Raw genomic sequence first — 23,452 nt, forward strand, 5'->3', positions numbered from 1 at the left:
ACCCAACAGAGATATAAGAGGATGAATGAAATCTGTGTATGAGTATGTGCAATCATGCACAAGGACAGTATTAAGAAGCTTCAAAGGCTCATTCAAATAAGCCTTGGCACATAAAATGTGCCAAGCATTTTACCAAATTCTGGAGAAAACAGAAATAAGAAGGAGATGAGGTTCATCGAACTGGAAAGCAGACTGGTGGATCTAGAGAGTCTGCAGGCTGTTATTTCCTTATCCTTCTATAAACTCTCTCCAGGTTCTCCAACAAACTCAATCTCCTTGTTAGCCTCTATACTGGTTTCTCTTTCACTAACCCTCTAAATCAGTGGTTCTCAAAGCGTGGTCCTGGGAATAACAACATCAGCACCACCTGAGAACTTGTTCAAAATGCAAATTCAGGAGCCACACCCAGACCTACGGAATCAGAAACTTTGGGGGTGGGACTCAGAAATCTGTATTTTACCAAAGCCTCCAGGTATTTCTGATGCATGCTCAAGTTTGAGAAATCATCTAAGTTTGATTTAAGTGTTGATTTCCAAAAATTCCACTCCTTGCCCTTTCCAGTTCTCACTCTCAACTTTTCTGCATAGGACTATCTTTTCTTCTACTACCTCTGCAACTGTAACTATTACTACTACTAATAGCAACACCTGTCATTTATTAAGCATATATCAGCTAGGCATTGTACTAACTGCTGTCCACATACCATCTTAATCTCCACAACAATTCTTTAAAATATTATTAACCCCACTTTTCAGAATAAACTTAGGTTCAGACATGCTAAATTACTTGCCCAAGGTTACCCATCCCAACCAATAGTGGCAAAACAGAGATCTGACTTCAGGTTTTCCTGACTCCAAAGTCCACAGCGTTAATTACTATACTAAGTCCTAGAATGGTACTACTTCCATAGCCTTGGAGGCTGTCAGTTACATTACAATTATTCCTAAACTGTCTCATAAACTCTGGAGTAGAATTTCTAGTTACCTAATGGGCCTCTCTAAACTCCACACATGGGCCTTAAAATTAACATGCCATCATTTCTTCCCTCCACTGTAAATCTATTCCTCCTCCTGTGTTTTCTAATTTAATGTCCTCATAATCCCCAGTTACTCGAGCTGGACATGTCACCTTTGACTTCTCACTCTCTCTCACCTCTAGCTGTTCATAACATTTAGAGATTTTTAACATCTATAATATCTTTACAAGCCATTCATTCCCACTGTCCCCTTCAGGCTCCCAGCATCTCTCACCTACATCCTAACTGGTCTCCCGCCCTCTCCGCTCTAATGCAGTTCTGCATATGAACTGCCTGTTAACTTTCTGATCTGATTATTCTACCTTTCAAGGTTCTCTATCACCAACACGGGGGTAGTGTTGGAAGGAGGGAGACAAGGCTTTTTAGAATGGAAAACCCCCTTGTAATTTGGCTCCAACCATACCTTTCCTGTGTCATCACTTCTGCCATACAAGAAGCCTACAAGAAACAACTCAAGGTTTTCCCATTCAATTTTAATCTTCAGCAATTTTGCTTATACTCTCCCCTCTAGCGGGAATGATTGTTTTCCCTTTTCCATGTAGCAAACTACTACTTAACCTTCAGGGCTAAGTTCCACCGTCTTCTCTTTAAAGTTTTCCCTGACTCTATTAATTTCTTTCCCCAGCCAAAGTGATCTATTCCTTCAGTATTTTATTCATTCCAAAAGTGGTGAACTCTTATCACAGCACATCATGGTTAGTGTTTGTCCCCTCTGATGAACACCTGGTATCTCAGGTATACTGTGTTTTATTCTTTGTCTTGCTGGCACCCAACACAGTGCCTAGCCATAGCCAGCACCCGATAAATATTTGCTGAGTTGTTAAATAACATTTGGTGTTACAACATTACACAGGTGAACAATTCAAGTTCAGGTTTATGCAACACTCAAAAGAAAGCTCACATAACAACAAAAGATAAAGACTAAAGGTTCAATATTTAAGAGCAGCATCTTTAATTTTCTCAAATCTTTTTGTCAATATTTTTGAGTATCCTTCTTCAAATAACTTCTTCAAATAGACTCCTTTCCCAGCTAACATTATTTTTATTTTTTACAGGATCAGCAGTAACTACAAACCTCAGACCACTATAAGAGATAATCCCAAGCAAAACTGTGTCACTGAGAGCAGCTCGATAATTGCTTTGGGTACATCATTTCAGTAAATTTCCAATGGAACAGCCCAAGCATAGGTAGATTTTAGAAATGAGGACATGCGCTGCTGACTAAATGCATAAGATACACGCACATTAGTCAGGCATTTATTCAAATTAGTACTGAAATCAGAGGTATACAACAACTTGATTTTGGTTCAATGATAATATCCTTTCATTTTAAGTAAGGATAACACTTATGATTGTTTAAGACTCTACTCTGAGTAACACAACTCCCATCCCTCCAGGAAAGTAGGCTCCATCTTGTTATCAGTGGGATGCTGATGAGCCTGCCTTAGTCTTAACACTTTCCCTCCCCAACCTACTAAACCTTATCTCTCCAATTTTCCCCTCTCATGGTACATGTAAGTTGCCACAATATATCCCCCAATGACCAAATTCACACTATTTTCTCAACACATGACTTATCTCATCTCTAAAAGGAATTTTACACTTCTTTCAAAGATGAGACGAAATCTTACCGAAGAGTTCACTAATTCAGCCCACAAGTCTTATCTTTTCTAAATTTCTACTGCACTTAAAGTATAGCACTTCACATAGCATCTGTTTACATACTACCTCATTTGGTTTCATAATTATTTTAAATAATATGCTTTATTTTCCTAGCTAGACTATTTGCCCTTAAAAGAAAAAAGCCACATCTTTTATGTCATTTGTAATCTCACAGTCCTCCTCCCATATGCAGCATAATACTAGGAAGAGGGGGCACATGTATTAACTACTTGAAGGACTGAGCTAACTGCGTGTTATGACTTATCCACGGTGTCACATAAATATCTATTGCGTGCCTACTCTGTGGCAGGAACTTTTGTAGGTACTGGAGATATGGCCCTGAAGAAAACAAATGTGATTCCTGTCCTAAAAGCTATTATAGTCTAGAGCGCAAGAGATACTGAATTCCGAGTACCCTAAGTGCTACAGAGCAAGGTTATCACTGGTTCCAAGACGTAAGAACCTCAAACAACATACTTTACAGATCCTCAGTTATGAAACTGAATCACAGAATTTTAGATCCGAATGAGAAGTTACAAGTTATTTTCTTCAATTTTCTTGCACAAATCATGATTAAATTTCAGTATAGACTTTCTACCATTTCTAGGCACTGCCTTCATCAACAATCAGAAAAGACTGACTTCCTTCCTACCTCCAACACTCCTTTCTCCTGAACATGGTCACTACTGCAGCCACACATCTACCCACTAGGGAGTCCAGTGCACTGAGAAGAAAGCACTGGGCTGATGATCAGCTGCACCCAATCAGGTTTGTCCGACCATCGACATTTTTCCAGCTCACACGCTGAACAAAATCTGTATTTTCTGCTTAGTAAATAGCAAGCCTGTGCTACTTTTAAGAAAAGAAAAACCGGTGCCTCCACACTTCCTCGGCCCTAATAACGACAGAAGCACAACATGGTTTAGAGAAACAAAACAGCTGATCTGAGTTCATGAGGAAGAACTGAGGATGGCTAGCCTCCCCTTGGCCTCAAAACCTGTAGCAACAATGTGGTAAAATGCTAAGGGCCGACAAAGTTTGGGGCGTGCATTAAGCACGTGCGCACCCACACGAAGTTGGAAACACTAGGCAACAGGTGGGCCGCCCCCTCTGTACACTGACAGATCGCCTTCTCCAGGTCGTGGGTGTGTCTGACGCCGCACGCAGGCACTGATTCACAACTCCCTCCATAACAACCAGCTCCGCCTCAGAGCCCAGCCAGGGCAGGGGCGTTGAGGGCCCCAGCAGTGCCAAACTTTCCGGACCCCAGCCTCGGCGTCCCCGGTTCCGCCTCGTCTCGGTCTCGCGCCAGCTCGTCTCAGGCAGGATGAGAGGCTACGCTAGGAACCGGGCTTCTCGGGATTCCGACTCCTCGGCCTGGGAGCCTGGCAGAGCCACCCAGAGGTCCCCAAACACATTCCTACAACACATTCCAGGACTACAGAGTCTTCGCCGGCCAGCTGCTGCCGCTTCCCACAGCGACCGAGCCCAGGAACTGACCCTCGTCGGCCCCCGTCCCCGCTCCTTCCCCGCCCCGGGAGAAAGCGGCTGAGGAGCGTGAAGGGGCGCGCGTCCCCGCGCCCCGGGCCCGCGCAGCAGGTGCGGCCAGGCGCCACCTCCCTGGCGAGGCCGCGGCTACTCACCCCCACGATGTTCCTCTGCGACCTCACCGCCCGCACAAACGCTTCTTCCTCCCGCTCCGCACCCGCCTCGTAGCGACCGCCCCCTCGGCCCCTGCCGTCGCCGCCGTCCTCGCCGCCGCCGCGGCGCGCGTCCGCTCTCACGCACACCGCCGTGGCCGCGCACGCGCCTCTGCGCGCTGGCGTCACGTAGCAACCGATCAGCGGCGGGCAAGCGGAAACCGCGGGTTAAGGGCCGGGAGGTCGGGTTCCGCGGGTTTTGCGCCTTTCCCCCGCCCGCCGGACCCGCTGCCCTCCTGAGCAGGGCGCCCCAGGGTGTGGCTGCCCTGCCGGCACCTAGCTCCGGGTAAGTTACGTCACTATACGTCACTGTATGGCCTCACCGATCGCGTCACTGCAAATGGAAAGCTCCCCGCCGTGATCGCCCGGGCGCCTGTGGTGGAGGCAGCAGTGGCCCAGTCCAGACTCGCGCGGACCCCATCGGCTACTTCTGCGAAGGGCAGGAAGGTTCTGCAGGGACTGGGACCAGAAGGGGCTGAGTGCGCGGTTAATGTGTAAGGCTGCTGAATGACACTCGTTAACTCAGCAGCAGCGTGTGATGGACCGGGCCTTGAATTCCTCTGTTTCCTCATTTTATAAATGAGAATAACAATACCCATCTTTACTACGTTGAAGAATTGTACCGCTAAAAGAAAATAATATATGCAAAGGTGCTTTTTAAAGTATAAAGCTCACTAGATTTTAAAATATCTTTATTATAAGAGAAGGCAGTCGAGCAAGAGCAGTTAAGAGCATGGACTTTGGAGTCAGGGAAACCTAGGTTCAAGTCTGATCCTGGATGTTGGACAGCCAATTCTGCTTGACACTTGGGCGAACTGGAGGTCCACTGGGGTGTGGGGATTTGGAGAGAGTGACTGGAAAGGACGTAATTCCAGCCAAAGGAAGCTTCATGAGTAAAGGTATGGAAGTGAAAATAGGAAGAACAAAGCTTGAGGCAGGGACATCAGTTATGAGGTCATTGCTGTACCCCAGGTAAGAAGAGATCAGAGCCTTAACCAAAGCTTTGGCAGTAGGAGTGTAGAGGAAGGGATAGATGTGAGTGTTGTTAAGGTGGTAGAATTGACAGCGCTGAGTGAGGGATAAATGAGTAAGCCAAGTTTCTAGCACGGGTGCTGGGGTAGGTGGTGGAAACATTTAACAAACTGTGAATAAAAATGAGTCTGGATTATCCACAAGTTTCTGATCCAGCGTATTAGATAGTGCTTGTGACAGTCCCAGGAGGTTGCTTGGATTTGTGGAAAATAATGGTGTGTTCAAAAATGGATATGTTTGTTGGAGAAACACTTATTCTCCACTCTTGATGTTTCCTTCCACAGAGTGATACCTGTTAATAAAATATATAATATATATAATATGATATTGGCCTCTCACTGCACCTGCCCCCAGGTCACTCCTCCCTAGAGCAGTGACTTCCTAATGGTGAATTTAAAAGGAAAAATGGGACAGGTGTAGCCCACCCCATCACTTTCCTCTTAAAAGGAAAGCTTCCATCAGGGAACTATCTTTGTGTTCTTTTCTGATTCACCAGGAGCAGGGCCTGGGGGTGGGATTGAGGGTGCCTGGGCCAGGGCTACAAAGTTAGTAAGCCTATTTAATACCAGAGTTTCACATTAGGAAGCTGTCTGTCCACAGGTAATTTCCAATACTAATTTTGTCAACTGTGGTATACAGAATTATGGATCCTGAAAGATTTTCATGTCCTAATCTCCAAAACCTGTGAATGTTACCTTACAGGGCAAGAGGGACTTTGCAGGTGTGTTAAATTAAGGATCTTGAGGTGGGGAGATTGTCTTGGATTATCTGGCTGGACTGGAGACAGGAGGGTCAGAGAATGAGATATGATGATGGAAGCAGAGGTCAGAGAGAAAGATTTTAAGAATCTGTGCTGCTGGCTTTGAAGATGGAGCCAAGGAATGCAGGCAGCCTTGAGAAGCTGGAAAAGGCAAGGAAACAGATTCTCCCCTAGAGCCCCAAGAGAGAATGCAGCCCTGCCAATGCCTTGATTTTAGAATGTCTGACCTCCAGAACTGTAAGCTAATAAATTTGTGTTGTTTTAAGCCACTGATTTTGTGGTAATGTGTTACAACAGCAATAGAAAATGAATACATTCAGTAACAAAGATGATAGTTGGTCCCCTGCTGCATCCTCTTTTATCTAGAAAAAAGGGTGCAATTTATTAGGCTCCCTCAAAGACTACTGCAAGGTGACTGTGACTCGATGAAGGGAACCTTCACATCCAGAGGGAAATATCCAATAAACAGTCGAATTACACAAGTCTGCGAATGAGGAGGGAAGTTGAGTTAAAATAGATTTAGAGGACATTAACATATCAATAATTGGTAATTTAAGTCCTAGGCATGGATGAGATCAATCAGAAAATATAGAAGAGATGATCAAGAGGACCAAAGATAGATCCCCGGGAAGCACTGAGTTTAAAAGGCAGTGGCAGATGAACGGAAGCCCACAAAGTCTGAGGAACAATGGCCAGAGAGATAAAAGAACTAGGTGAGTGTAATGCCTCTGAAACCAAGGTGGGAAAGAATTGCAATATGGCCTCAGCAGCGTCAGAGACCACAAATAGGGCAAGTATATCAAGGGCTGAAAAGCACTGACTGGATTTAGCAACACAAAAGTGATTGATGTCCAACAATAGCAGCTTTAGTGAGGTAGTAGAGATAGACACCAAAATACTTGGGTCAGAAAGGCAGGTCAGTATACTGGATTGCCATCTGGACTAGTTGATGGCAGTTTGAGATTCTACTCTTAGTTCTGGCCATTAACTAGCTAAGTAACCTTTGGCAAATCACTTAACTATTCCATGCTTTGGTTTCTCATCTAACAAAGGAGAAGATCAGACTGACTGATTTTCACATAAATTCCTGGAGAGTCCCCTTAAATGTATTTTTTTAACATCTTTATTGAAGTATAATTGCTTTACAATGGTGTGTTAGTTTTTGCTGTATAACAAAGTGAATCAGCTATACATATATCCCCATATCTCCTCCCTCTTGCATCTCCCTCCCATCCTCCCTATCCCACCCTTCTAGGTGGACACAAAGGACCGAGCTGATCTCCCTGTGCTATGCGGCTGCTTCCCACTAGCTATCTATTTTACATTCGGTAGTGTATATATGTCCATGCCACTCTCTCACATCTTCCCAGCTTACCCTTCCCCCTCCCCATGTCCTCAAGTCCATTGTCTACATCTGCGTCTTTATTCCTGTCCTGCCCCTAGGTTCATCAGAACCTTTTTTTTAAAATTCCATATATGTGTGTTAGCATATGGTATTTGTTTGTCTCTTTCTGACTTACTTCTCTCTGTATGACAGACTCTAGGTCCATCCACCTCACTACAAATAACTCAATTTCATTTCTTTTTATGGCTGAGTAATATTCCATTGTATATATGTGCCACATCGTCTTTATCCATTCATCTGTCGATGGACACTTAGGTTGCTTCCACGTTCTGGGTATTATAAATAGAGCTGCAATGAACATTGTGGTACACGACTTTTTTTTTTTTTTTTTTTTTTTTTTGCGGTACACGGGCCTCTCACTGTTGTAGCTTCTCCCGTTGCGGAGCACAGGCTCCAGACGCACAGGCTCAGCAGCCATGGCTCACAGGCCCAGCTGCTCCATGGCATGTGGGACCTTCCCGGACCAGGGCACGAACCCGTGTCCCCTGCATCAGCAGGCGGACTCTCAACCACTGTGCCACCAGGGAAGCCCAGTACTTTTTGAACTATGGTTTTCTCAGGGTATATGCCCAGTAGTGAGATTGCTGGGTCTTATGGTAGTTCTATTTTTAGTTTTTTAAGGAACCTCCATACTGTTCTCCACAGTGGCTGTATCAATTTACATTCCCACCAACAGTGCAAGAGGGTTCCCTTTTCTCCACACCCTCTCCAGCATTTACTGTTTGTAGATTTTTTGATGATGGCCAATCAAAATGGCAAATCACTTTGATTTGCATTTCTCTAATGATTAGTGATGTTGAGCATCCTTTCATATGTTTGTTGGCAATCTGTATGTCTTCTTTGGAGAAATGTCTGTTTAGGTCTTCTGCCCATTTTTGGATTGGGTTGTTTTTTTTATTGATATTGAGCTGCATGAGCTGCTTGTAAATTTTGGAGATTAATCCTTTGTCAATTGCTTCATTTGCAACTATTTTCTCCCATTCTGAGGGTTGTCTTTTCGTCTTGTTTATGGCTTCCTTTGCTGTGCAAAAGCTTTTAAGTTTCATTAGGTCCCATTTGTTAATTTTTGTTTTTATTTCCATTTCTCTAGAAGGTGGGTCAAAACGGATCTTGCTGTGATTTATGTCACAGAGTGTTCTGCCTGTTTTCCTCTAAGAGTTTTATAGTGTCTGGACTTACATTTAGGTCTTTAATTCATTTTGAGGTTATTTTTGTGTATGGTGTTAAGGAGTTTTCTAATTTAATTATTTTACATGTAGCTGTCCAGTTTTCCCAGCACCACTTACTGAAGAGGCTGTTTTTTTTTTTCTTCCAGGTTTTTTTTCATTTTATTGTGTTAATTAAATTAAATTACTTTTTATTGGGGTATAGTTGATTTACAATGTTGTGTTACTTTCTGCTGTACAGCAAAGTGAATCAGTTATATCCACTCTTTTTTAGATTCTATTCCCACACAGGTCATTACAGAGAGTATTGAGTGGAGTTACCTGTGCTATACAGTAGGTTCTTTTTTTTTTATTTTTATTTTTCACACACACACACTGTATTTTATTTTTACAAGAGAAAAATAAACTGACACCAAGCATTGTAAATGGATGACCACAAGAAAAGCAACAATGATTGCAATTACCAAACATGAAACAAACTCATACTATGTCATAATATTGACATTCAGTCCAGCAATCCTCCACTGTAACAGCTCCTTTACTTTGCAGTGAAAATTGATTTGTATATTTTTTTGAAGAGACTGTCTTTTGTCCATTGTATATTCTTGCCTTCTTTATCAAAAATAAGGTGACCATATGTGCATGGGTTTATCTCTGGGCTTTCTATCCTGTTCCATTGATCTATATTTCCCTTTTTGTGCCAGTACCATACTGTCTTGATTACTGTAGGTTTGTAGTATAGTCTGAAGTCTGGAAGCCTGATTCCTCCGGCTCCATTTTTCTTTCTCAAGATTGCTTTGGCTATTCGGGGTCTTTTGTGTTTCCATACGAATTATGAAATCTTTTGTTCTAGTTCTGTGAAAAATGCCATTGGTAGTTTGATAGGGATTGCATTGAATCTGTAGATAGTTTTGGGTAGTATAGTCATTTTCACACTGTTGATTCTTCTGTTCCAAGAACATGGTATATCTCTCCATCTCTTTGTACCATCTTTAATTTCTTTCATCAGTGTCTTATAGTTTTCTGCATACAGGTCTTTTGTCTCCTTAGGTAGGTTTATTCCTAGGTATTTTATTCTTTTTGTTGCAATGGTAAATGAGAGTGTTTCCTTAATTTCTTTTTCTCATTTTTCATCATTAATGTATAGGAATGCAAGAGATTTCTGGTGCATTAATTTTGTATCCTGCTACTCTACCAAATTCATTGATTAGCTCTAGTAGTTTTCTGGTAGCATCTTTAGGATACTCTATGTAGAGTATCATGTCATCTGCAAACAATGACAGCTTTACTTCTTCTTTTCTGATTTGGATTCCTTTTATTTCTTTTTCTTCTCTGTGGCTTAAACTTCTAAAACTATGCTAAGCAATAGTGATGAGAGTGGACAGCCTTGTCTTGTTCCTGATCTTAGAAGAAATGGTTTCAGTTTTTCACCATCGAGAATGATGTTGGCTATCGGTTTGTCATATATGGCCTTTATTATGTTGAGGTAAGTTCCCTCTATGCCTACTTTCTGGAGGGTTGTTATCATAAAGGGGTGTTGAATTTTGTCAAAAGCTTTTTCTGCATCTATTGAGATGATAATATGGTTTTTCTCCTTCAGTTTGTTGATATGGTGTATCACGTTGATTGATTTGTGTATATTGAAGAATCCTTTCATTCCTGGGATAAACCCCACTTGATCATGGTGTATGATCCTTTTAATGTGCTGTTGGATACTGTTTGCTAATATTTTGTTGAGGATGCTTGCACCTATATTCATCAGTGATATTGGCCTGTAGTTTTCTTTCTTTGTGACATCTTTGTCTGGTTTTGGTATCAGGGTGCCGGTGGCCTCGTAGAATGAGTTTGGGAGTGTTCCTCCCTCTACTATATTTTGGAAGAGTTTGAGGAGGATAGGTGTTAGCTCTTCTCTAAATGTTTGATAGAATTCACCTGTGAAGCCATCTGGTCCTGGGCTTTTGTTTGTTGGAAGAGTTTTAATCACAGTTTCAATTTTAGTGCTTGTGATTGGTCTGTTTATATTTTCTGTTTCTTCCTGGTTGAGTCTCAGAAGGTTGTGCTTTTCTAAGAATTTGTCCCTTTCTTCCAGGTTGTCCATTTTATTGGCATATACTTGCTTGTAGTAATCTCTCATGATCCTTTGTGTTTCTGCAGTGTCAGTTGTTACTTCTCCTTTTTCATTTCTATTGATTTGAGTCTTCTCCCTTTTTTTCTTGATGAGTCTGGCTAATGGTTTATCAATTTTGTTTATCTTCTCAAAGACTCAGCTTTTAGTTTTATTGATCTTTGTTATTGGTTCCTTCATTCCTTTTTCATGTATTTCTGATCTGATCTTTATGATTTCTTTCCTTCTGCTGACTTTGGGGTTTTTTTGTTCTTCTTTCTCTAATTTCTTTAAGTGTAAGATTATGTTGTTTATTTGAGATGTTTTTTATTTCTTGAGGTAGGATTGTATTGCTGTAAACTTCCCTCTTAGAACTGCTTTTGCTGCCATCCCATAGGTTTTGGGTTGTCGGGTTTTCATTGTCATTTGTTTCTAGGTATATTTAATTTACCCTTTGATTTCTTCAGTGATCTCTTGGTTATTTAGTAGTGTATTGTTTAGCCTCCATGTGTCTGTATTTTTTACATATTTTTTTCCTGTAATGGATATCTCATCTCATAGCATTGTGGTCAGAAAAGATACTTAATACATTTCAGTTTTCTTAAATTTACCAACACTTGATTTGTGACCCAAGAATGTTCCATGAGCACTTGAGAAGAAAGTGTATTCTATTGTTTTTGGATGGAATGTCCTATAAATATCAAGTAAGTCCATCTTGTGTAATGTATCATTTAAAGCTTGTGTTTCCTTATTTATTTTCATTTTGGATGATCTGTCCATTGGTGAAAGTGGGGTGTTAAAATGCCCTACTATGCTTGTGTTACTGTCGATTTCCCCTTTTATGGCTGTTAGTATTTGCCTCATGTATTGAGGTGCTCCTATGTTGGGTACATAAATATTTACAATTGTTATATCTTCTTCTTGGATTGATCCCTTGATTATTATATAGTGTCCTTCTTTGTGTCTTGTAATAGTCTTTATTTTAAAGTCTATTTTGTCTGATATGAGAATTGCTACTCCAGCTTTCTTTTGATTCCCATTTGCATGTAATATCTTTTTCCATCCCCTCACTTTCAGTCTCTTTGTGTCCCTAGGTCTGAGGTGGGTCTCTTGTAGACAGCATATATACGGGGTTTTTGTATCCATTGAGCCAGTGTATGTCTTTTGTTGGGAGCACTTAATCCATTTACATTTAAGGTAATTATCTATATATATGTTCCTATTCCCATTTTCTTAATTGTTTTGCGTTTGTTATTGTAGGTCTTTTCCTTCTCTTGTGTTTCTTCCCTAGAGAAGTTCCTGTAGCATTTGTTGTAAAGCTAGTTTGCTGGTGCTGAATTCTCCTTGCTTTTGCTTGTCTGTAAAGTTTTTAATTTCTCTGTTGGATGTGAATGAGATCCTTGCTGGGTAGAGTAATCTTGCTTGTAGGTTTTTCCCTTTCATCACTTTAAATATGTCCTGCCACTCCCTTATAGCTTGCAGAATTTCTGTTGAAAGATCAGCTGTTAACCTTATGGGGATTCCCTTGTATGTTATTTTTTGGTTTTCCCTTGCTGCTTTTAATATTTTTTTCTTTGTATTTCATTTTTGATAGTTTGATTAATTTGTGTCTTGGCATGTTTCTCCGTGCATTTATCCTGTATGGGACTCTCTGGGCTTCCTGGACTTGATTATTTCCTTTCCCATATTAGAGAAGTTTTCAACTATAACCTCTTCAAATATTTTCTCATTCCCTTTCTTTTTCTCTTCTTCTTCTGGGACCTGTATAATTTGAATGTTGGTGTGTTTAATGTTGTCCCAGAGGTCTCTGAGACTGTCCTCAATTCTTTTCATTCTTTTTTCTTTATTCTGCTCTGTGTTAGTTATTTCCACTATTTTATCTTCCAGGTCATTTATCTGTTCTTCTGCCTCAGTTATTTTGCTACCGATTCCTTCTAGGGAATTTTTAATTTAATTTACTGTGTTGTTCATCATTGTTTGTTTGTTCTTTAGTTCTTCTAGATCCTTGTTAAACATATCTTGTATTTTCTCCATTCTATTTCCAAGATTTTGGATCATCCTTACTATCATTCTCTGACTTCTTTTTCTGGTAGACTGCCTATTGCGTCTTCATTTGTTTGGTCTGGTGGGTTTTTACCTTGCTCCTTCACCTGCTGTGTGTTTCTATGTCTTCTCATTTTGCTTAACCTACTGTGTTTGGGTTCTCCTTTTTGCAGGCTGCAGGTTCGTAGTCCCCGTTGTTTTTGGTGTCTGCTCCCAGTGGCTAAGGTTGGTTTAGTGGGTTGTGTAGCCTTCCTGGTGGAGCAGACTGGTGCCTGTGTTCTGGTGGATGAGGCTGGATCTTGTCTTTCTGGTGGCCAGGACCGTGTCTGGTGGTGTGTTTTGGGGTGTCTGTGACCTTATTATGATTTTAGGCAGCCTCTCTGCTAATAGGTGGGGTTGTGTTCCTGTCTTGCTAGTTGTTGGCATAGGGTGTCCAGCACTGTAGCTTGCTGGTCATTGAGTAGAGCTGGGTCTTAGCATTGAGATGGAGATCTCTTGGAGAGCTTTCACTGTTTGATATTACATGGAGGCAGGAGGTCTCTGGTGGACCAGTGTCCAGTAGTTGGCTCTCCCATTTCAGAGGCACAGGCCTGACACAGACCTGACACACAGGCCGTAGAATGAAGACCCTATCAGCCACATAGCTCAGAAGAAAAGGGAGAAAAAAATAAAGAAAGAAAGAAAATAGGGGCTTCCCTGGTGGCACAGTGGTTGAGAGTCCGCCTGCCAATGCAGGGGATATGGGTTCGTGACCCAGTCCGTGAAGATCCCACATGCCATGGAGTGGCTGGGAGCGTGAACCATGGCCACTGAGCCTGCACGTTTGGAGCCTGTGCTCCGCAACGGGAGAGGCCACAACAGTGAGAGGCCCGGGTACTGCAAAAAAAAAAAAAAAAAAGAAAGAAAATAATAAAATAAAATGAAGTTTTTAAAATAAAAACTTAAAAATTAAAGGAAATGAAAAAGTAATAAAATATGGAAAAAAGAGAGAGCAACCAAATCAAAAAACAAATCCACCAGTGATAACAAGTGCTAAAAACTCTAATAAAACAAACAAACAAACAAACAATAAAAAACGGACAGACAGAACCCTAGGACAAATGGTAAAAGCAAAGCTATATAGACAAAATCACACAAAGAAGCATACACATACATACTCACAAAAAGAGAAAAAGGAAAAATATATATATATCTATATATATTTTTTAAAAAGGAAGAGAGCAACCAAATCAATAAACAAATCTACCAATAATAATAATAAACTCTAATTACTAAACTAAGACAAACATAAAAGCAGAAACAAATTAGGTGCAGAAAGCAAACCCCAAGTCTACAGTTGCTCCTAAAGTCCACCTCCTCAATTTGGGGATGATTCGTTGTCTGTTTAGGTATTGCAGAGATGCAGGGTACATCACGTTGATTGTTGAGATTTAATCCGCTGCTCCTGAGGCTGCTGGGAGAGATTTCCCTTTCTCTTCTTTGTTCACACAGGTCCTGGCCTTCAGCTTTGGATTTGGCCCTCCCTCTGTGTGTAGGTGTCGGTCGCCTGAGGCCTTCTGTTCTTCGCTCCCACAGGACAGACAGGACGGGATTAAAGTAGCAGCTGATTAGGGGGCTCTGGCTCACTCAGGCCAGGGCAGGGGTGGGGGGGCAGGGGGGGCGGGGAGGAGTATGGAATGCGGAGTGAGCCTGCGGGCTGCAGAGGCCGGCGTGACGTTGCAGCAGCCTGAGGCACTCTGTGTGTTCTCCCGGGGAAGTTGTCCCTGGATCACGGGACCCTGGCAGTGGCAGGCAACACAGGCTCCTGGGAGGTTAGGTGTGGATAGTGACTTGTGCTTGCACACAGCCGTCTTGGTGGCTACACCAGCAGCCTTAGCATTTCATGCCCATCTCTGGTGTCCACACTGATAGCCGTGGCTCGCGCCCATGTCTGGAGCTCCTTTAGGTGGTGCTCTGAATCCCTTCTCCTCGTGCATCTTGAAACAACGGTCTCTTGCTTCTTAGGCAGGTCCAGACTTTTTCCCGGACTCCCTCCTGGCTAGCCGTGGTGCACTAGCCCCTTTCAGGCTGTGTTCACGCAGCCAACCCCAGTCCTCTACCTGGGGTCTGACCTCTGAAGCCCGAGCCTGAGCTCCCAGCCCCCACTCGCCCCGGCGGGTGAGCAGACAATCCTCTCAGGCTGGTGAGTGTTGGTTGGCACCGATCCTCCATGCGGGAATCTCTCCACTTTGCCCTCTGCACCCCTGTTGCTGTGCTCTCCTCCGTGGCTCCGAAGCTTCCCCCCAACCCGCCACACCCCATCTCTGCCCGTGAAGGGGCTTCCTCGTGTGTAGAAACTTCCTCCTTCACAGCTCCCTCCCACTGGTGCAGGTCCCGTCCCTATTCCTTTGTCTCTGTTTTTTCTTTTTTCTTTTGCCCTACCCAGGTATGTGGGGAGTGTCTTGCCTTTTGGGAAGTCTGAGGTCTTCTGCCAGCATTCAGTAGGTGTTCTGTAGGAGTTGTTCCAAATGGAGATGTATTTCTGATATATTTGTGGAGAGGAAGGTAATCTCCATGTCTTACTCCTCCACCATCCTGAAGGTCTCTCTCCCCCTTAACTTTATATTAGACTCATTTGCTTATAACAGCATACTTCAAATCCTACTCATTTCACCAAACAGTGAGAATCAGTATATTATGTTCCAGCTTATGTCCAGATACTATGGATGTGGATATGATACAGTTACTTGAGAAACTCACAGTTTTGGAAGGGAGATAAACATATAACTATGTAACTAATTGCCATAGTTCTTTTTTAAACAAAGCAAGGTATAAATCGAATGAACTGTGACTATAACACAGTATTCTACATACTATAATAGAATTCTATATGAAGTGACATGAGGGATATATAAAGTAATGCAGATGAGGGAGTAGTCATTTTTGCCAAATGGAAAACAAGGTGTTATATTTACCTACTATCTCAGGTGGATACAATGTGCCTCAAAAATGACGTAACCATAAGGCATTTCCATGGTGATAAAAAAAACAGGAGAGTTGTGCTGATCTACCACTGATGGTTTAAAATTACTTCTAGGTAGCTTTGTTGTGATCTGAATGAATATTTTGTACAGCTACTTGTGAACTTAAGTACACCCTTTAATTGGAAAAATGGACTCATAAAATTTGAATGCAAGAGTAGTTTATTTACTTTTCCACCAGATCCAAGTGGAAACATTTGTTTTACATGCCATGGTCTCTTCCATTTGCTCATCTAATCCTCATATATTATCTCATTTAATTTCACAAACATCAGTTTATTGTATCAGTAACTGATATTATATCTCTGTTTTAGCAGGTAAGGCTACACAGTTTAAGTAATTGGGCCAAGGTCACGCTAACAGCAGTTAAGTAGTAAACCAGGCATCCTCTCTTTAGGAAACCTTTCCTCCAGCCCTTATTTGGTCTAAGTGCCCATCCTCTGTACTATTACATCATGTGTACACCTTTATTGTAGCGTTTACTGAAATAATGATGATGCTTACTATGTGCCAGGTACTGTTTTAAGTATGTTCTGGGCATTAACTCATTTAAGCTTCATACCCCTTTGAGAGAGGTAATATCATTAATCACAGTACTTTATAATTCAGGAAACTAAGGCCTAGAAAAGTTAAGTAATTTACTCAAGGTCACACAATTAATAATCAATTAATAATCCTGGAACCAGGATTCAAACCCAAGTAGTTAGGTTCTAGAGTACATGCTCTTAACCCCCAGGCTGCTGCCTTCCTTCATACCACGCATGCTCTGCTAACATTGAGAGATTCTAGATGACATAGTTTTCAGAACTCACCAGTGCAGTTATTGTGTGTGATATCACTTTGTATTCTTTATGAAGTGAACACAAGAGAATTTTTCTCTCATGGGGGGAAGGTGGGTGGTGGGTTGAATTGGGAGATTAGGACTGACATATATACACGACCATGTGTAAAATAGATAGCTAGTGGGAACCTGCTGTATAGCACAGGGAGATCAGCTCAGTGCTCTGTGGTGACCTAGATGGGTGGGATGGGGGTGGGTGGGAGGGAGGTCCAAGAGGGAGGGGATATATGTATACATATAGTTGTATACATATAGCTATACATGTCGTTGTACAGCAGAAACACAACATTGTAAAGCAACTATACCCCAATTAAAAAATAAATTAAGGGACTTCCCTGGTGGTGCAGTGGTTGAATCCACCTGCCGATGCAAGGGACACAGGTTCATGCCCAGGTCCGGGAAGATCCCACATGCCGCGGAGCGGCTGGGCCCGTGAGCCATGGCCGCTGAGCCTGCGCTTCCAGAGCCTGTGCTCTGCAACGGGAGAGGCCACAACAGTGAGAGGCCCACGTACTGCAAAAGAATTAATTAATTAATTTAAAAAAATTTTTAATAAGAAAATTTTTCTCTCTCAGCCAAATGCCATGAAACACTTGGAAACTCTTGAGTAACTGATATGTTTTCTCCTTATAGGTGATGTGAATTACATAACTGGCTGTTTTCTCCTTTCACTCTGACTGCCAAGAAGCTCTGAGAAATTGTGGCTCAGCATTAGTAACTGGAAGGACCCTTGGCCTGCATATCTGTATTCTGTTGGTTTGAAATTTTTCAAAATAAAAACCTAGGGGAAAACAGTCTAAATTCTTCTTTATTTTCTAAATTACTGATATTGTACATTTATTTTATAATTAGAAAAAGTAAACTTTGCTTTTAAAAGAAAGGTTGCAGCTTTGCATGATTTCTCAGGCTTTGACTCTGTAGACAAGAACTAGTTTCAGGTTGAGCTCCATGAGTTCAATATAGAATCCTATAAAACCAGGACTTCTGTGACCTTGAAAGTCCAGATCAATAGAATTGGTGTTCAAACAGATCAGAAAGTATTTCAAGTAGCATAAAACAGGCAAGTTGTGGCCCTCCTTATTTTTAAACTAAATAATTTGAAACCACTTTTGTATTATTTGAACATATGCTGTCTTGCTTTGGAGATAAGAAAGTCAGTCTTCCTTAATGCTGATGATATTTTATTATAATTAACTTTAATGTACTGTTGATTTTGTGGTTTAGCATTTGTCAGAAATGGATGAAGATCACCTTTTCTAAAACTAAAATAATTATTTTGGTACATATCCTGAAATTTAACTGGTTTAGATCCAGTAACTCAGTATCAGATTCATTTCTTTACTTAAGGGTATGTTTTGCAAGGAATTCTTCCAGGTAGATTTACTGAGCAGTCACTTTGCTAAAAGCCATACATTTCATAGGAGCTTTATTCAGATTTTTCTTAGCGAGAGTCAGCAACTGATAGTTTCTTCTTTGAAAATTTTTCCATCCAAATCTTCATCCTCCAACAGGACATTCAGTTGCCTAAAGGGTGGGCAAATGCTCCACACCCAGCCAGCAGATTGTTGCCAAGTGGTGTGCGAGCATCTGGGCTTGCCAGGTTTGAAATCTATTTATCTCTTAACATTGGTAACTAATGTGAACTTTGTTTAAAAAAAAAAACATGACTTGTCTGTGAGTTTGCAGACCCTCTGCTCTATTGAATATAACTTTACAAACTTGAATACTTCGTTCTTCTTATTTTGAAGAATTGGTTTTCTTAAGGAAAAGCCTGGACTGCCTGCAGGCTCCCTCTGTACATGCCCATGAAGAGAGAAATGTTCCTATTTAGGTGAGATTCTCAATGGGATGACTCACTCTTCACAAAAGGCTGTCAACCACCCACCATCTGCTGATCATATTACTGAGTTCTGAACAATATGTATCTGCTTTTAGTCAGCCAGGGTATTAGCTGGTCCATCAGAAAACTGCATCCCTGACCACATTGTCCTGAGCTCATATACACAGAAACATTTCTCACCCTCTACCAGGGGTGTTTTACTGACCTGTCTTTTGAATATTGTGGCTTCTACATACATTAAGGAATTCTAGAAGACACAATTCCACAGAGCCCACTAGTGCCTTTGCTGTAGAGCTGTTGTGCACTTGGTCATTTTATGTTCCTTATGGAAAATCCCATGAGAGAATTTTCTTTCAGAGCCAACTGTCAGGAAATGCTTGACTACCTCTGAGTAAGTGATGTGTCTTCCTTACAGACAAGTAGTTTATGTAACCAGTTTATGTGTTTCCCTTTTCACTTTCATTGTCATGAAGCTCCAAGTCAAGTTTTAGCTCAGCTTTAGTGCTTACATAGGAACTGTGGCCTGCGAATCTGCGTTTTTATTCCCTGGTCCTGATCGATCGATCTATCTATCTATCTATCTATCTTTCTATCTATGTATTTATTATTTTTTCACTATTGTACTTTTTAAACTTTTAATTTTATATTGGATTACAGTTGATTAACAATATTGTTGCAGTTTCAGGTGTACAGCAAAGTGATTCGGTTATATATATACGTATATCTATTCTTTTTCAAATTCTTTTCCCATTTAGGTTGTTACATAATATTGGGCAGAGTTCCCTGTGCTATACAATAAGTAGGTCCTTATTGCTGACCTTCTATTTAAATTTGGGTTTTCTCTTGCTCAGATTTATTTATAATTTTCTACATTATGTGTATTATTGCACTAGCCACCTCAGGTTGATCATGGAAAAGCTAGGGAAGTAAGTGATAATTATGCTTAATGATGACTACCTTATAGTCCCTTACCCTTACTTCAGGCAAGAGTTAAAACTTATTGATCCTTCCATGCTGATAAGAATGTTTTGTTTACAAGTTCTTTAGGGTTTTACATCAAGTAAACCAACAGAACAATGAATTATTTTCAAAGAAGTTTTAATATTGTTGCAAATCTAAAGAATGTCACGTTTAACTTTGCTTTTTTTCTTCTGAGGAAAGTAGATAGTTGAAGTAACGGCAGGCGAGCATAAGTGGGAAACGTCACGTCCCAAATTCTCCAAACACTATTCTCACAGCCTCTCAGTATATTCTTCCAGTTGGCCACAATATGAAGAATTAGCTTTCCTATATCTAATTTATGATTATTTTTTGTTTTAAACCCTTTTATACCTCATGTATTAGTGATCTGATTTGTATACACTGGTGATATTTGCACATATACACTTTAAATGAAGTTACATGGAAAGATCTTAAGCAAGATTCATTGTCTTAATGCACCTTTTATATTTGCTAAATTAAAGGTAGAAAGATAATTGAGTACCCCCATGACTATTAGGTATTGCTCTTAGACACTATATGCCTATGATTTAATATTTTAATCCTGTATTTATCTTGAGAATAGGACAATAAAGCTGCTTTGTAAGTGTAAAAATTTAAAATGTTTGTCCAGAAAACACTTTTTGTAATCCTGTTTTGGCATTTCTTCTTTTCTTGATATACCAGGAACCACCTCAAAAATGGAAGTAGTGCAGGCCTATTTCCTATTTCAGTTTTTATTTACTGGGCTACTCTGTGTCAGGCACAAAGGGGATACAGAGATTGAAGGTACAGTTCTTGCTCTCAAGGACTAACAGTCTAGAACTGTGCTGTCTAATATGGGAGCCTCTAGCCATGTGTGGCTATTCAAATAAATTAAAAATTCAGTTCCTCAGTCATACTAGTCACACTTCAAGAGCTCAGTATCCACATGTGGCTAGTGTATTGGAGTATACATGGAGAGTACCTTTCTATCAATGCAGAAAGTTCTATTGGATAATGCTGATCTAGAAATCATGTGGGAATCACAAGGTAGAACAAGGTGATTTCAGACTAAGAGATCATGTGTGAAGTGAGCATAAGAATGACTTGGGGGGCTTCCTTGGTGGTGCAGTGGTTGAGAGTCCACCTGCCGATGCAGGGGACACGGGTTCGTGCCCCAGTCCAGGAAGATCCCACATGCCGTGGAGCAGCTAGGCCCATGATCCATGGCCGCTGAGCCTGTGCGTCCGGATCCTGTGCTCCACAACGGGAGAGGCCACAACAATGAGAGGCCCACGTATAGCACAAAAAAAAAAAAAAAAAAATGACTTGGGGGCACGTTGAGTCCTGCCAGAGATTCTGATTTGAGGAATACTGTGGGAGTCTGTTTTTAACAAATACCCCAGGTGATTGCGATACAGAGGGTGTATAAACTACATTGAGAAAAACCAATGTAGGGTAAGTGGGAATAGCTCAGTAGAGTGATTCTGAACTTTCTACCTAAATGGCATCTGGGTGATTGAGCCAATTTAAATTTGATTTAGAAAGACGAGTCGTGGGACTACACTTGTACCTTAAGAGTTATGGAGCATTTTATACCCATTATGTGTCTGAAGACTTATATTATTATTATAAGAGCCTTTAATTTGTCATGTATACTTTAAATACCTGAAAAAAGGCATGTGATAGTTTCAGTCAAGATAGGCTAGGCTATGCAACAGTAAAAAAAATAACCCCAAAATATCAGTGGCTTTTTCCAGAAGGAAAAGAGAAAACTCTGGAAGCCTCACATTAACAAATTCTGCTCAAAAGTGACAGACACCATTTCTACTCACAATTCATGCCAGCATTAATCACAGAACCAACCTTAAGGAAGTCTGGAAATGCATCCTACTATGTGACCAGAAGAAAGGAGAACCAGATATCAGTGTGTAGCACTAGTGATTACCCCCGTGATGGTAAAGGAAACATGGTGATCAAGCTGCAAGAGAGATGAGACCTCCAGAAACACACAGCAGGGTGGTGAATGGCAAAGACATAAAGGACTAGGATGAACTTTCAGAAAAACTCTTGGCTTGGAGAAAGAAGCCAAGATACAATGACCAAGAACAGAATTCTGAGTTAGTGTTTTCTGAACAAACATCCTTGATTACCTCTCTCTTCTAGAGAGCCTTGATCCTGAAAGGGATCTTATCTGATGCTTCCGATTCTTTCTTGAGAAGCTAATGTACAGCATTATGATAGAGGCACAGGGACACATCTGTGTGCTAATATGACTGCCAGAGAAGGACTAGGGAGCCAGCAGCCTCGGAGGAGTCCTGCCTCTTTCTGAACCTGGGGTGAAGAATGTTCAGTCCAGTGGCTGCCTGAAAGTCCCTTTCTATACCTCAATAAAGGCAGCTCTTGGAGAAGCCATTTATTCCACTGACACCAGGAGTTGCCTGTTCTGCAACTGCATCATTAGCTGTAGCTGAGATAATCAGTGGACATGCAGTGTGGGGGAGAAATAAACCTTTCTTGTAAGCCACTGAGATTTGGGGGATCATTTGTTACTGTAGTATAACCTCATCCACACTAACTGATACTATGCTTATTCTTTCAGTATCTATGCAGATGAAGCCACTGAGATTCATCAGGCAGGCAATGATGAATTAAAAATGGGAGATAATGGAGAAATATCTATTCAAAAATACTATTGGGTGGGCCAAAAGGTTCGGTTTTTTCCATAAGATGGCCCTAGTAGCACTTAGTTGTCTTTAACTTCATTCGAAACAATTTTGTTAGATTGTATGTGACAGCTGTCATATCAGCATGCATTTTTAAAAAGACATCAAAATTGGTGAATTTTGGTGTAGCCATTTTAATATTGAATATGGAAGAAAAAAGCAACAGTTTGGGTATATTATGCTTTATCATTTCAAGAAAGGTAAAAACGCAACTGAAACGCAAAAAAACCGATTTGTGCAGTGTATGGAGAAGATGCCGTGATGGATCAAAGGTGTCAAAAGTGGTTTGCAGAGTTTCATACTGGAGATTTCTCGTTGGACGATGCTCCATAGTCAGGTAGACCAGTTGAAGTTGATAGCAATCAAATTGAAACAATAATTGAGAGTAATCAACGTTATACCACATGGGAGATAGCGGACATACTCAAAATATCCAAACCAAGCACTGAAAATCATTTGCACCATCTTGGTTATGTGAATTGCTTTGATGTTTGGGTTCCACATAAGTTAAGCCAAAAAAACCTCTTGACCGTATTTCCACATGTGATTCTCTACTGAAACATAATGAAAACGTCTGTTTTTAAAACAAATTGTGATGGGAAATGAAAAGTGGATACTGTACAACAGTGTGGAATGGAAGAGATCATGGGGCAAGTGAAATGAACCACCACCAACCACACCAAAGGCCAGTCTTCATCCAAAGAAGGTGATGTTGTGTATATGGTGAGATTGGAAGAGAGTCCTCTATTATGAGCTCCTTCCAGAAAACTAAATGATTAATTCCAACAAGTACTGCTCCCAATTAGACCAACTGAAAGCGGCATTCAAATTAGTCAGAAATTTTTTTAAGTCACAAAAAAAATTTTTTTAAGTCACAAAAAGCGTGCAGAATTAGTCAGCAGAAAACACATAATCTTCCATCAGGATAACGCAAGCCCACATGTTTCTTTGATGACCAGGCAAAAACTGTTATAGCTTGGCTGGGAAGTTCTGATTCATCCACTGTATTCACCAGACATTGCACTTTCAGATTTCCATTTATTTCGGTCTTTACAAAATTCTCTTAATGGAAAAAATTTCAATTCCCTGGAAGACTGTAAAAGGCAGCTGGAACAGTTCTTTGCTCAAAAAGATTAAAAGTTTTAGGAAGATGGAAT

At 41.0% G+C, this 23,452-nt stretch overlaps 1 protein-coding gene and 1 long non-coding RNA gene across 4 annotated transcripts in view; one reads left to right on the top strand and one right to left on the bottom strand.

Moving 5' to 3' along the window:
* BTBD9 (BTB domain containing 9) overlaps positions 1-4,676 on the bottom strand; it is a 419,768-nt gene extending 415,092 nt beyond the window's left edge. Inside the window, exon 1 of one of the 3 annotated variants that reach the window (XM_059077216.2) lies at positions 4,342-4,676. The gene's annotated coding sequence lies outside the window, so the exon portion shown is untranslated. The remainder of the gene's footprint in view (positions 1-4,341) is intronic. The other 2 variants (XM_067006126.1, XM_067006127.1) reach the window with 2 other exon arrangements.
* On the top strand, positions 4,206-17,563 carry LOC131764263 (uncharacterized). Its single transcript, XR_009337754.2, has 3 exons — positions 4,206-4,684; positions 6,748-6,903; positions 17,403-17,563. It is a non-coding gene; the product is annotated as an uncharacterized lncRNA (long non-coding RNA).
* Positions 17,564-23,452: the final 5,889 nt, after the last annotated feature.

Source organism: Kogia breviceps, chromosome 10, assembly GCF_026419965.1.
Source record: "Kogia breviceps isolate mKogBre1 chromosome 10, mKogBre1 haplotype 1, whole genome shotgun sequence".
Taxonomy (NCBI): Eukaryota; Metazoa; Chordata; class Mammalia; order Artiodactyla; family Physeteridae; genus Kogia; species Kogia breviceps.